Source organism: Danio rerio, chromosome 4 (assembly GCF_052040795.2).
Source record: "Danio rerio strain M-AB ecotype USA chromosome 4, GRCz13ab, whole genome shotgun sequence".
Classification (NCBI taxonomy): domain Eukaryota; kingdom Metazoa; phylum Chordata; class Actinopteri; order Cypriniformes; family Danionidae; genus Danio; species Danio rerio.
In genome coordinates, this window is record NC_141024.2 from 29,006,227 (window position 1) to 29,019,100 (window position 12,874).

Genomic DNA, 12,874 nt, shown 5'->3' on the forward strand with positions numbered 1-12,874 from the left:
ACTTATTACTTTTTTATTGCAATGTTCATGATTTTACACTTTAAAATGAGTAGAATCATATACTATAAAATGCTTTTCTTATTTAGATTTTGCTTCTAGTCAAAAAATCTAAAAATTCTTAAATCGAGAAGCATTTTCCGCGCAAAAAAATTTCAGAAATAGTTAAGTTAATATGACCTTAATTTGGTCAGGAAATAATAATATTTAAAAGCAAAAAGCAAAATTACCCTGCTCATCCTACTGGTGGATTATTTTACATGTTTTAGGTAAAAGAACTCTACAACTGATTTTGGAATCACACACACACACACACGCACGCACGCGCACACACACGCACGCACGCACGCACGCACGCACGCACGCACGCACGCACGCACACACACACACACACACACACACACATATATATATTGGGCATTTCCCTACTTACTCTTAAGCAGTTTTAAATTGCAAATTTCCTTCATTATTTAGCTTTGTATTTACTTTTATTATGTATTAATATTATGTTCCTATATGTCATGATTTATGATTGAACTCAATTCCAACAATGGTAAAAATAAAACAATAGAAAATGTTGTGGTAAAACAACACATTTAAATAGATTGAACATAAGACAATAAAGTTGTCCCATAAAACATGTTGTTTCAGCTTATTTTAAATAAGTAGTTTAAACAAGTGGGCTCAGTGGTTTATACTGTCGCCTCACAGCATGAAGGTCACTGGTTTGAGTCCTGGCTTGGTCAGTTTGCATTTCTGTTTGGAGTTTGCGTGTTCTCTCCGTGTTCACGCGGGTTTCCTCTGGGTGCCTCAGTTTCCCCTAGAGTATAAAGACATGTGCTGTAGGTGAATTGAATAATTAAAATTTGAGAGAGAGAGAGAGGGAGAGAGAAAGAGAGAGAGAGAGAGTTAAAGTCAGAATTATTAGCCCCCTGTTTATTTTTTCCCCAACTTCTGTTTAACAGAGAAAAGATTTTTCAACACATTTTTAAACATAATAGTTTTCATAACTCATCTCTAATAACTGATTTAATTTATTTTTACCATGATGAGAATAAATAATATTTTACTAGATATGTTTTTAAGACTTAACTAGGTTAATTAGGTAGGTTAAATAGGCAGGTTATTAGGCAAGTTATTGTAAAGCAATGTTTTTTTTTTCTGTTGACTATCCAAAAAAATATAGCTTAAAGGGTAGATAATTTTTTACCTTAAAATGTTTTTAAAAATGGTTTTAAAAATAAAAAATTGCTTTAATTCTAGGCGAAAACAAATAAAACAATGAAGACTTTCTTCTTCAGAAAAAAAATAAAAAATATTAGCAGACATACTGTGAAAACTTCCTTGCTCTGATAAAAAGGATTTGGAGAATATTTATAAAAGATAAAACTATTGAAAGGGGGGCTAATCATTTTGACTACAGCTGAATTTTGACTATATATATATATAGTCTCCACAATTCTATTTCACTAATAAAATAGGTTGCATAGCGAGTCTAAAGAGACATATATGATTAGCATTGCTTTAAAGACATTCATGTAGAAATGCAGCACATGATTTCACAAAGTGTTAAATAGAGGTTAATCTCTCTACATGAAGAGGTAATCCTAACCCAACACTTCTGACCTGGAAGAATGACCCTCCAATTACCCTCGTCTCATCATATCCTAGTTTAATCAATAGTCAAACCACGTTTACTTTGTTCTCATTCACTGAATAAGAAAACATCCACACTGGCCTTTTTACCTTTTTTTTTTTTTTTAACCACTTATAAAAAAGAAAAAAAGGAATATGTGATTGTGGTAATTTTCCCTTTCTGGTCATTTGCTTTCAGAAACACTGAAAGAAGTGAAACTACTTTGCATTTCAATCAAAGTACATATTTATATTAGAATATTGAAAAACCTTAAGGGGCGATGCAGTGGCACAGTAGGTGCTGTTGCCTCACAGCAAGAAGATTGCTGGTAAAAGCCTCGGCTGGGTCAGTTGGCGTTTCTTTGTGGAGTTTGCATGTTCTCACTGCATTCGCGTGGGTTTCCTTAGGGTGCTCCGTTACCCCCACAGTCCAAAAACATGCGGTACCGGTGATTTGGGTAGGCTAAATAGTCCAAAGTGTAGAGTGTAAATGAGTTTGTATGGATGTTTCCCAGAGATGGGTTGCAGCTGGAAGGGCATGCGCTGCGTAAAACATATGCTGAATAAGTTGGCGGTCCCTTCCGCTGTGGCGACCCCTGATTAATAAAGGGACCAAGCCAAAAAGAAAATGAATAAATGTATGAATGAACAAATGAATGAATGAATGAATGAATGAATGAATGAATGAATGAATGAAAAACCTTTAAGTAAAAATAACAAATAAATAATTATAATAAAAAAAAAGAACTGCTTAGGAAAACTGTTATCCATTGTATTTTTCTTACAGTAATAGTTTTACTTTATACCAGCAGTTTTTGTGTCATGTGACCACATTAAATAAATTATTATTCAGATTTTATGTACTTCTAAAGTGAGTTTGATACTATCTTGCATGACATGTATAGCCATAGTAAAAGCACCAGTAGATAGTTTACCTCATATCTTGAAAAAAATAGCATACATAAGCTATTAAATGAATTATATATAAATACATTTTAATATATATTATACTATACTATATAAATGAATGTTAGTGACATTTTAGGCACTATTTTTGTTGGCTAAGCTTGTTGGAGGGTCATCATAACCACACTTTTTGATGTGTCAAAAATATTTCATAAATATTTAGAATAAATTAACATAAGAACAGTATTTTTTTAATACATATGAAAAAAAAAAATGAATCTGTTAAAGTTTTAAATTAAAACTAGCCTATGTCATTGATTTAGCAAATAACAAACTGGCCAGCACATTAAATTTTCCTCAGCCACGCCAAAAAAACAGACATGATTCTGCTTGGTCTTTAAGCCTTTTACAATGAGTTATTTTCATAATTTATTATGGCATAGCTGTAAAAATAGGACAAATGAGCTCCTGTATGAAACTAATTCTAGACCTTTTTCAGTGAGGGGTGGGTCTTTCGAACCACCCAAATCCCCTCCCTGGCTATGGGCCTAATATAGCAATAGCATAGTCTAACGCTGCATGTGTTTATTATAGTGTAGTCCAAAGTACAACTTTACTTTGATTTTAATGTAAAAATAATACTTAAGTTGAACAAAGTTATGCAATTAATTTATAGTCTTCATTCATTCATTCATTTTCTTTTTGTCTGGGGTTGCCACAGCAGAATGAACTGCCAACTTATCCAGCATATGTTTTTACGCTGCGGATGCCTTCCCACCTGCAAGCCATCACTGGGAAACATCCATACACACTCATTCACACACATACACTACTGACAATTTAGCTTACCAAATTTACCTGTACCACATGTCTTTGAACTTGCTGGGAAAAACTGAGCTAATAATTAGTGGTATCTATAGTAAAAAGTAAAATAGCATATAGTATATTATTTTACCATGATAAATATTTATTTAGTTTATAGAAAGTCAAATTTTAAAGTTTAAATAAAACTTAAATTATACTTTGAGAAAAGCTACTAAGTTATTGCTGTAAAAAAAATTACATTACTATTATTTTTTTATTTTTATTTTTTTCAGTGAATGTGACTTGTTCCAAGGGCCATTGCTTGAGTCTTGAAAATATGGGACATCCCTGCCTGTGGCAAGATTTCAAGACCTAATGGAAACACATTATCAATACGAGAGCATGTTCTCCAAGACTGGAAATTATTCTTGATTACATACTGTAAGAGAAATGTGGAAGTGTGCTGTCTTGCAGTGCCACAGAATCTGACTTGATGACTTACGGTACATACAACAGTTAGTAGTGCATTAGCACCTCTTCATCTGTTATAAGTGTAATGCCAAAAATTTATATAATTGGAAAATTCTAAAACTTGACTAACAAGCAAGTTGAACTGCTGATCATTAGTTTTGTGAATTCACTATTATACAATAGCATCTATTTATTATCGAATCTTGCCTGCGGCCTTTGCATGACTCGGAAATGCAATGATTATTGACTTGTTTACTTGGGTGGAAATTCAGACAGTAATTTCAGCAACAGCTCCATTTGGGAAAGCATGAGTTATTGCTAAAAAACAAATCCTGCCAAATCCATAACAAAAAGAGACTTATCGTTACCAGCAAGCAAAGGTTTAAATTTTGGGGTTAGGGGTGTGACCAGATGTGCAACCAATCATTACTTTTTTTTTGATACCACTTTAAAATCAACATGATTCTATCACATGTCGTGTTTCATTTTACAAGCCACAAATGTCTCTAGCAGCATTTGTTTCAGACATTTGCATTGATTGAACAGCAGCCAGTAAATGAACAGGCTTTTCCAAAATCACGACAGAAATCATTTCTATGAAAAGCGTTGTTAATATTGCATTATTCACTCCACATGAAAAGCGGATTATTGTTGCATAATGAAGTCTGTGTCAACAATGACGTGACTGAGTGGCTTCCCTAGAAAGAATGTTTTTCTTTTTAGAATTAAGAAGGAAAGGGAGGAAGAAAAAAAAACTTTTAATGGGATCCAGACAATAACAATTATCTGCAGGCAAATTCGCTTTCTTCTGAATATGGTCCCATTAATTGCATTTACGTACTTTCAAATGAAGTATGTCGAATGCTTTTAGTCAACGATTCCCAAACCAATTTGCATGGTAATGAATATATTTCATTGGGATCTGAAATGTGTCCCTGGGTGTGTTTCTGCTCTGGCTGGGAAATTACGAGCAGGACGTTCATCGGTTTGCAGTGATTACAACCTCCTTCATGTGTAAGTGGAGATGTGTGTGTAAAACGTTAATTGTATTGCCCTACAAGCAGACACAAAGCATAACACCGCAGATGCTGGAGCTGTAATGAACCGGCCTCATCACATTGTTATACTGTACGAAGGCATTAGTGTGTAAAGGGAATTCTTAAAGGGATATGTTACCCAAAAATGAAAATTCTATCATTATTTACTCACCTTGTTAGTGTTCATTTATTCATATATATATATATATATATATATATATATATATATATATATATATATATATATATATATATATATATATATATATATATATATATATATATATATATATATATATATATATATATATATATATATATATATATATATATACATATATATATATATATATATATATATATATATATATATATATATATATATATATATATATATATATATATATATATATATATATATACATATATATATATATATATATATATATATATATATATATATATATATATATATATATATATATATTATTATTATTATTATTATTATTATTATTAGCCCCTTTAAGCTATATGTTTTTTTCGATAGTCTACACAACAAACCATCATTATACAATAACTTGCCTAACTGCCCTAACCTGCCTAGTTAACCTAATTAACCTAGTTAAGGCCCTTAAATGTCACTTTAAGCTGTATACAAGTGTCTTGAAAAATATCTAATCAAATTTTGGCTAGGGCGTACTGTAGGTTAGCTTGACATTGGTGTGGACCTATGAACAGGCTGTAGTTTTTCTGACAAATAGGTTCAACCTAAATTTGACAAGCTAGCCTACTCTGAGAGGAGATTAGCAGAACTGGCAAGGGTCATATTATTTATACTTTTACATTTAGCAGTTTATTGTTCAGTTTTCAGAACATATTATTTACTGACTATTTCTGCCTCCTATAGGTCAGAAGTGGATAAAAAACACTAGCATGAATGTTACCATTTTATGATGGTCAGTATTATTCAGTAGTTAACTGGTGAAAAGCTCCTGATGTCCACCTTTTTTTTTTTTTGATGCCACCATCCTCACTTCACACCTCACACATCTTTTTTTTGCACGGGAAAATTCCCTTGCACAGTTACATCTGAATGCAGTTACAGCCTCTCACATGACAGCAGGAAAGGCTCAGCCGATCACAATGGCTATATGTGTTTTAAGGGTGGTACGACTCGAGTAAAGACTGATTTAACCATTTTTGCATGCCCAGGTTAATGTTGACAGTGTGATTTTTAAATTGAATTAAATTATTAGTGGGTACATTTCAGTTGTCGTTGGATAGTGGTGAGGATGCCTCCCCTTTGTCCATGTTAAATTTACACTCCTGGCTTTTGGTACCAATTGTGTGTGCCTGTCGCCTTAAATTCAAATGAGATTTTGCTCCCAGGCATCTTTTCAAAAGAGGGCGAAGTTACAAACACCTCTGCAACAGCATAGTGGCAGATTCAGAACAGGATTAATGTTATCATTGTGAAAAACTGAAAATTATAGTCTCAGAAGAAGGTAGCCTACACGGAGAGTACAGTGTTTCTTTGTACATCCTAAAATTTCACATTTATAATGCTTCTTAAGGTACTTTCACATCTAGACTTTTATTTCAGCACCTGGTGCATTTCCCCATTAGCACTGTTCAATTGGCAAATGTGAATCCAGCAATCGCACTCAGATCCGCGCCAAAATAATCGGTCTGAAGGGGTCTCAGCTTGATTAAAACAAACTCTGGAGCGGAACGATTGCTGTGAGAAAGCAAAATGATCCAACGAACTAACGACCAGGCTATATAACAGTGCATTATGTAATGTGCATATATGGCTGTGTGAAGAGAGAATAGGGCGGGATGTCATCATTTCTAACGGTAAATGTTTATTTCTGGTCACATTCGAAAGTGAAAGAATGCTGAACTATAAATGACAGATTTTTATCCATTAGGAAAACTGCAGTCATTTTGTTATTTCTCCTTATAATGCATAATTCTAGCCAACGACTATTAATGAGGGAGTCTTACATTTGATTTATATTTTATTTGAGGACGATGTCTGATGGTGTCACCTTTTAAACTTAAACCTAAAGTGCAGCATTTTACTTATAATGTCTTATTGTTCACTGTCATAAATTAAAATAATGACGTATGACAGCTGAGCAGGACTGTGGAATTCTGACCGATTTGAAGAGAGTTTACTCACATGTGACTTGTTTTAGCTATTTTGGTCCGTTTAGAAGCTTTGCTATGTAAAAGTGAACTGCACCAAGAAAAAAAGTGCAACATTGTAACAATTTTAATCCGAATTCAGAGCAAAACAATCAATCTGCATGTGTGAAAGCACCCTAAGTCACTCACATTATCTTCAGCAGGTATGGTGTAAAAATAAATAAATAAATAAATAAATAAATAAATAAATAAATAAATAAATAAATAAATAAATAAACTAATGGCAGACAGCTGCTTCTCACTCAGGGCTGTCTGTGCTAATGAGGGAGAGTTTGTCAATAGGTTAGATATATTTACACACTTTTGCCACACAACTGTGTTTAAGCCTCTTTTAAAAGTAATATTTGCATAGCAGTTTTCGTTTTAATCATTTCATATTGTAATACGCAAAAATAACACTACCTTTTTTGCACTCCCCCAAAAAGTGCAGATTAAACAGTCTGCCAAGTCATTGCTTCTTATTCAGAAGTGGTAGAACAGACTGTGATTCATTTCATCATCTGGCTGTCACCTTCTGTTTCGAAATTAGCAGGTCAGAATGGCCATGTTCATGGACTCCCACAAAAGTCTAATGTCATGACTTCTGCCCCAGCCTCCAGTCCATAAAAGTGCAAATCAAACAGATGACTTTAATGTTTCTTATAATCTTCGACTATGGAGTTGACATCTGATGACTGACAGCTGAGAAAATGACTTTTTCCCAACTATTATTATGGCCGTTTCTTGAAATGATATTGTATTATAAGTATTTTAAGTACAGTATAGGAATAATATAACTATATCATTACATGACATATCATAACATGAGTTTAATCTTATAATGTTATTTGATAACCTGGTCTATACACTGTAAAAGTATTGCTGCTGTATTATTATTATACTTACTATTATTATTAGTTGAATCAAGCTTTTCTATTCTATTCATCCCAACTTACATCAATCAAAGTAAATGTTTGGTAAACTTTGTGTAACTTAAAAAAAAATATGTTTTTAGTTAATCTACAGTTAAAGTCAGAATCATTAGCCCCCCTGAATTTTTAAAGCCCCTGTTTATTTTTTCCCCAATTTCTGTTTAAGGGAGGAAAGATTGTTTCAGCACATTTCTAAATATAATATTAAAAACTTATTTCTGATAACTGATTTATTTTATCTTTGCCATGAGGACAGTAAATAATATTTTACTAGATATTTTTCAAGACACTTCTAATACAGCTTAAAGTGACATTTAAAGGCTTAACTAGGTTAATTAGGTTAACTATGCAGGTTAGGGTAATTAGGTATGTTAGTGAGGGTTTGTTATGTAGACTATTGAAAAAAAAATAGCTTGAAGGGCTAATGATTTTGTCCCAAAAATGGTTTTTAAAAAAATAAAAACTGCTTTTATTCTAGCCGAAATAAATCAAATAAGACTTTCTCCAGAAGAAAAAATAATATCAAACAAACTGTGAAAATTTCTTTGCTCTGTTAAACATAATTTGGGAAATATTCAAAAAAGTAAAAAAATCAAAAGGGGGCTAATAATTAGGACTTCAACTGTATGTTTAAGCAACATAAAAATAGTTGCTGTCTTGACTTTTTGACTTTTTTTTTTTTACAGTGTACAGAGTTACAATACAATATGTACATTAATATATATATATATATATATATATATATATATATATATATATATATATATATATATATATATATATATATATATATATATGAAAATGTGCCAACAGTATGTAGAAACTCTGATGAAACACACGAGTTGTTCCATCAACAATATGTAAGCATATCCATGTCTATTTTGCTAGATACAATACTGCATATTGCTGTTTTTTGCTGTTTAATACCTTGCTTGACAAATATTTTTTGAGTTTATTCAAAGTAGAAGGAAAAGTTGCAAAAAGTAGTTTTTTAGTGTAATCAACAATATCTGGAAAAAATAATACTTTACAGCAATTACTCTGTCCACATATAGGTAACCTTATGAATAATTATATTTATAAATCAATACTATTTTATTTCAAAATTTCTTGTTTTTTTTCTGGTTAACTCTCTTGCTGAACACAAAACCAGGCTTTTTGAACAATGAGGGATGTTTTAAATATATATATATATATATATATATATATATATATATATATATATATATATATATATATATATATATATATATATATATATACACACACACACACACACACACACACACACACACACACACACACACACACATCCAGATATTTACACAATCCAGATCAATGAATTAATTTAAGATTAAATATTTAAATGGCACTCATTATAAGAATGAAAAGCATCTTAAAATATTGAGTTATCTGGCTTGATGATACGCTGAATTACATTTCTCACTTAGATAGTCTTCAAAACAAAATTGAAACCAACATTAGGCTTTTATTTTTTAATTGTTTCTCTTTAGAAGATCGAAAATGTTTAGTTCAAAGTTTTCTTCTATCAGTATAGGATTAAGGGGTGTACTTAAAAAAAAACATCCATGCAAAAATGTTTTTTTTTATTCAATTACATTTTTTTATGTTTTTTTTTTATTATTATCGTGCCTTACGATTTGTCACTGGTTTAAGTGAACACACAAATCACTGTCATTTTTATTTTAAAAAGGACAGAATGTACAGAATATATGGGCGATAAAATAAATGCTAGTCATTTTCTTTATTATTATTTTTTATTATTTTTATTTATTCTATTTATCAATGAGTAATAAAAAAAATATTTTCTTTTATGTTGTCTCCACATTCCCTCCAATTTTTTGTGGTCTATGAGGTTCTAGTAATCATTCATTCAACCATGGTGAACGCACAGAGTATAAAGGCTCTTGCTTTTGCACTCCTTTATTTTGGACACTGCAAGAACAGCTTCTCTCCCATGGTGTATGACAAAACTGAAACTGTGCGACTACCACAACAGGCGTATTCCGACTGTTGTGTGCAGTAAAAAGGCGGCTTCAGTGCCCTCCTCCAGTGCTGATATACAGCCATGTTGCACTGCTACAAGTGTGATATGCGTTCATAAAACAATCTGATGGCATAATTGTGTGTATAGAAAAACAAAATCATACTTAAAACAAAATCATACTTAAAAACCATCGCCAGTTCACAAATTTCACTTTAGAGCTAGCATTTGAATGATTTTCTAGCATAATGTCTAAAGTAATTTTTTCTCACATTTTAAGGCAGAACGGCATGAAATGTCATCAATCTAGAAAGATTTCCCAGTATTTCTCTGCTGAAATTGGGAGCTCACTATAATTAACTTGTACTGTAGCACTTGTTTTTACATACTGCATACAGAGAGAAAGAGAAAGAGTATTCTAGTAAATTGTGGCGATTCATGTCATGTAATTCAACCCCTTTGCAAAACCATGGTGCAAAAAATGACTTCTATAGCACATTCTTATTCTCACAAAAAAAGTGGTCGCTTTAGAATGCTGAAAATGGAAACTTTAATATCAAAACGACATTTATATAAAGTGTAAGTTTGCCTTTGATAAACTACTGTATAAAATAATAATAGTAAAACATTGCATGTAATGGGCTTAAAAGCGCTCAGAGGCACTCATTAATTTAGAAATGCTTTTACATGCTCTTTAGATAACAGCGGTTTTGGGAAATGCACCGTAGAGATTAAGCACTACAGTACTTGCATTCAACTAATGTTCTTCTTGCTTCAGAATAGCCAACCCTGGTAATTTTCAATCAGCTCCAAATGTTCCAGTAAGTTTGTAGAATTTACACGGAGCATAATGAATCAGTTATCATGTCAAATTAGATAAATGTGCTAGCACAGTTTTTTGTTTGTTTTTTGCTGCCATCCAAAATGTTTCTGGCTCTATGCTTTCTTGCCAGTTAGTGATCCAGCCATTGAAGCTTATACAGTCCTGTCAGCACTACAAAGTAAAATCTATCATTCCTGCGCAACTCCAGAACTCTTCTTCGCTTGCTTTTCGCCTTTTTCATCCCTCACTAACACTTTCCCTGCCTCTCCCTTCCATCACTGTCAATCAGGGAAAGTGAGTGGAGTGTGCATCTGTTCTAACACATATAGAAAGACAGAGAAACATTTATTTTGGACAAGACTTTATACCTCTCTGCCCCAGAGCGAAGTTTGGAAATATTTGTCAAATTAAAATTTTACAATCTTTAGAATGCACACTTTTTCAACAGAATTTGTATTCACTTGTGAATTAATCATATGGTTTTCTTTCTTTCTTTCTTTCTTTCTTTCTTTCTTTCTTTCTTTCTTTCTTTCTTTCTTTCTTTCTTTCTTTCTTTCTTTCTTTCTTTTTTTTTTTTGCATGATTTCCTTGACAGATAAGGTCATTTTGTCCTTTAGGCTCAGCAGTTTAGAACTTGATTAAGTGTTCATTACATATTGGCTTCCTGCTGATTTAATTAATCCTTGAAATAAAGTCATTCAAACCATGTTTTGTGTACACATATGCTAATCTAACCACTCAAATATTAGCATATAAAAATTTTTTGACTTTTTTTTTTGGAGGACTTTTTGCAATATTTTGTTACAATATCAATAGATACAACCAGCGCTGGATGTTTTGTATGTCTCCTTTGTTTCACACACCTATTACAGATTCTTTAGTCTCTGCAAATGAGCTGATGATTTGAATCAGGTGTGTTTGGTTAAGGAGACACGAAAAATGTGCAGAGATGGTAGTCCTCCAGGAACGTGGCTAAGAATCACCGATCTAAAGTATGTATCACTATTGTTTAAATTTAGTGTTACTAAACCAGACAGTTAGTGAAGTGCTGACTGGAGTAGAAAATTTTGCAAAAGTCTACTAACAATACACAAATTAAAAAACACAGACACAATTCAGTTTTAGTTCATCTTTATATCTTTAATGTATTCACAATGTAGATTGTGTCAAAGCAACTCAACATAGATGAAGTTTTAGTAAATTGAAACTGCTTCAATCCAGTTTTTACTGTTGAAGTTGAGTTCAGTGTAATGTAAATGTCCCAAACACTGAAGAGCAAATCTAACGATGATTCATATCAATTAAATACAAATGTCACTGGGGACTTTTCAAGAATCAGTCTGTTACTGTTGACCCGTCCATGGTCACAACATCCAACAACTCTGGATGCGGGTCAGATCCACGATTATGTGAACCTTGGGATGAGGAGAAACAGACAGACTAACATTAGTATAGATGCCATTCAAATTACAGTCTGTGCTGTTTGGAGAGTGAGTGTGCTTTAGCCCGGTTCAAGGTAACTGTACATAGTGTGAGGACGTCCTTAGACTTTGCTGGAGATTTAAACTGACAGAGTGTGTCTAACTCCTGAACTGTTTAAAGGCTGATTTATACTTATGGGTCAAGCGCACCCATATGCTCTGGTGCAGCCTTTGCGCGGTCGCATAGCCCTCACCGTGGCTGACGATGATGCTGACGTGCACCTCTCAAAAAAATTTAACTACACGTCACAACAACACGTGGTGCAAGCTCTGTACATTGGTCAGTTTGGTAGCGGTGACGATTGTCGGCGGTGCTGAGAGCCTCATTTGTTTACAAGTGCGATTTCCTGTGGTGAAGCTCCAGATAGAAACTTTAGTTTTGTGTTTACCATATGATTAAAGTTGTTGCAAGTCCACTGGTTCCCGCCTCTGAATCCATTCTTTGAGATTAAGCTACTTCTACATTAAGGTAGCACTCAGAAATATCAAAACACCTGCTAAGAAACTCAACACTGAGGAACATAAACACCTTAATGTCAGCTAGCGCTTTGGAAGTGTTATTCCAGAGCAACACAAACAGTATGCAGAAATAT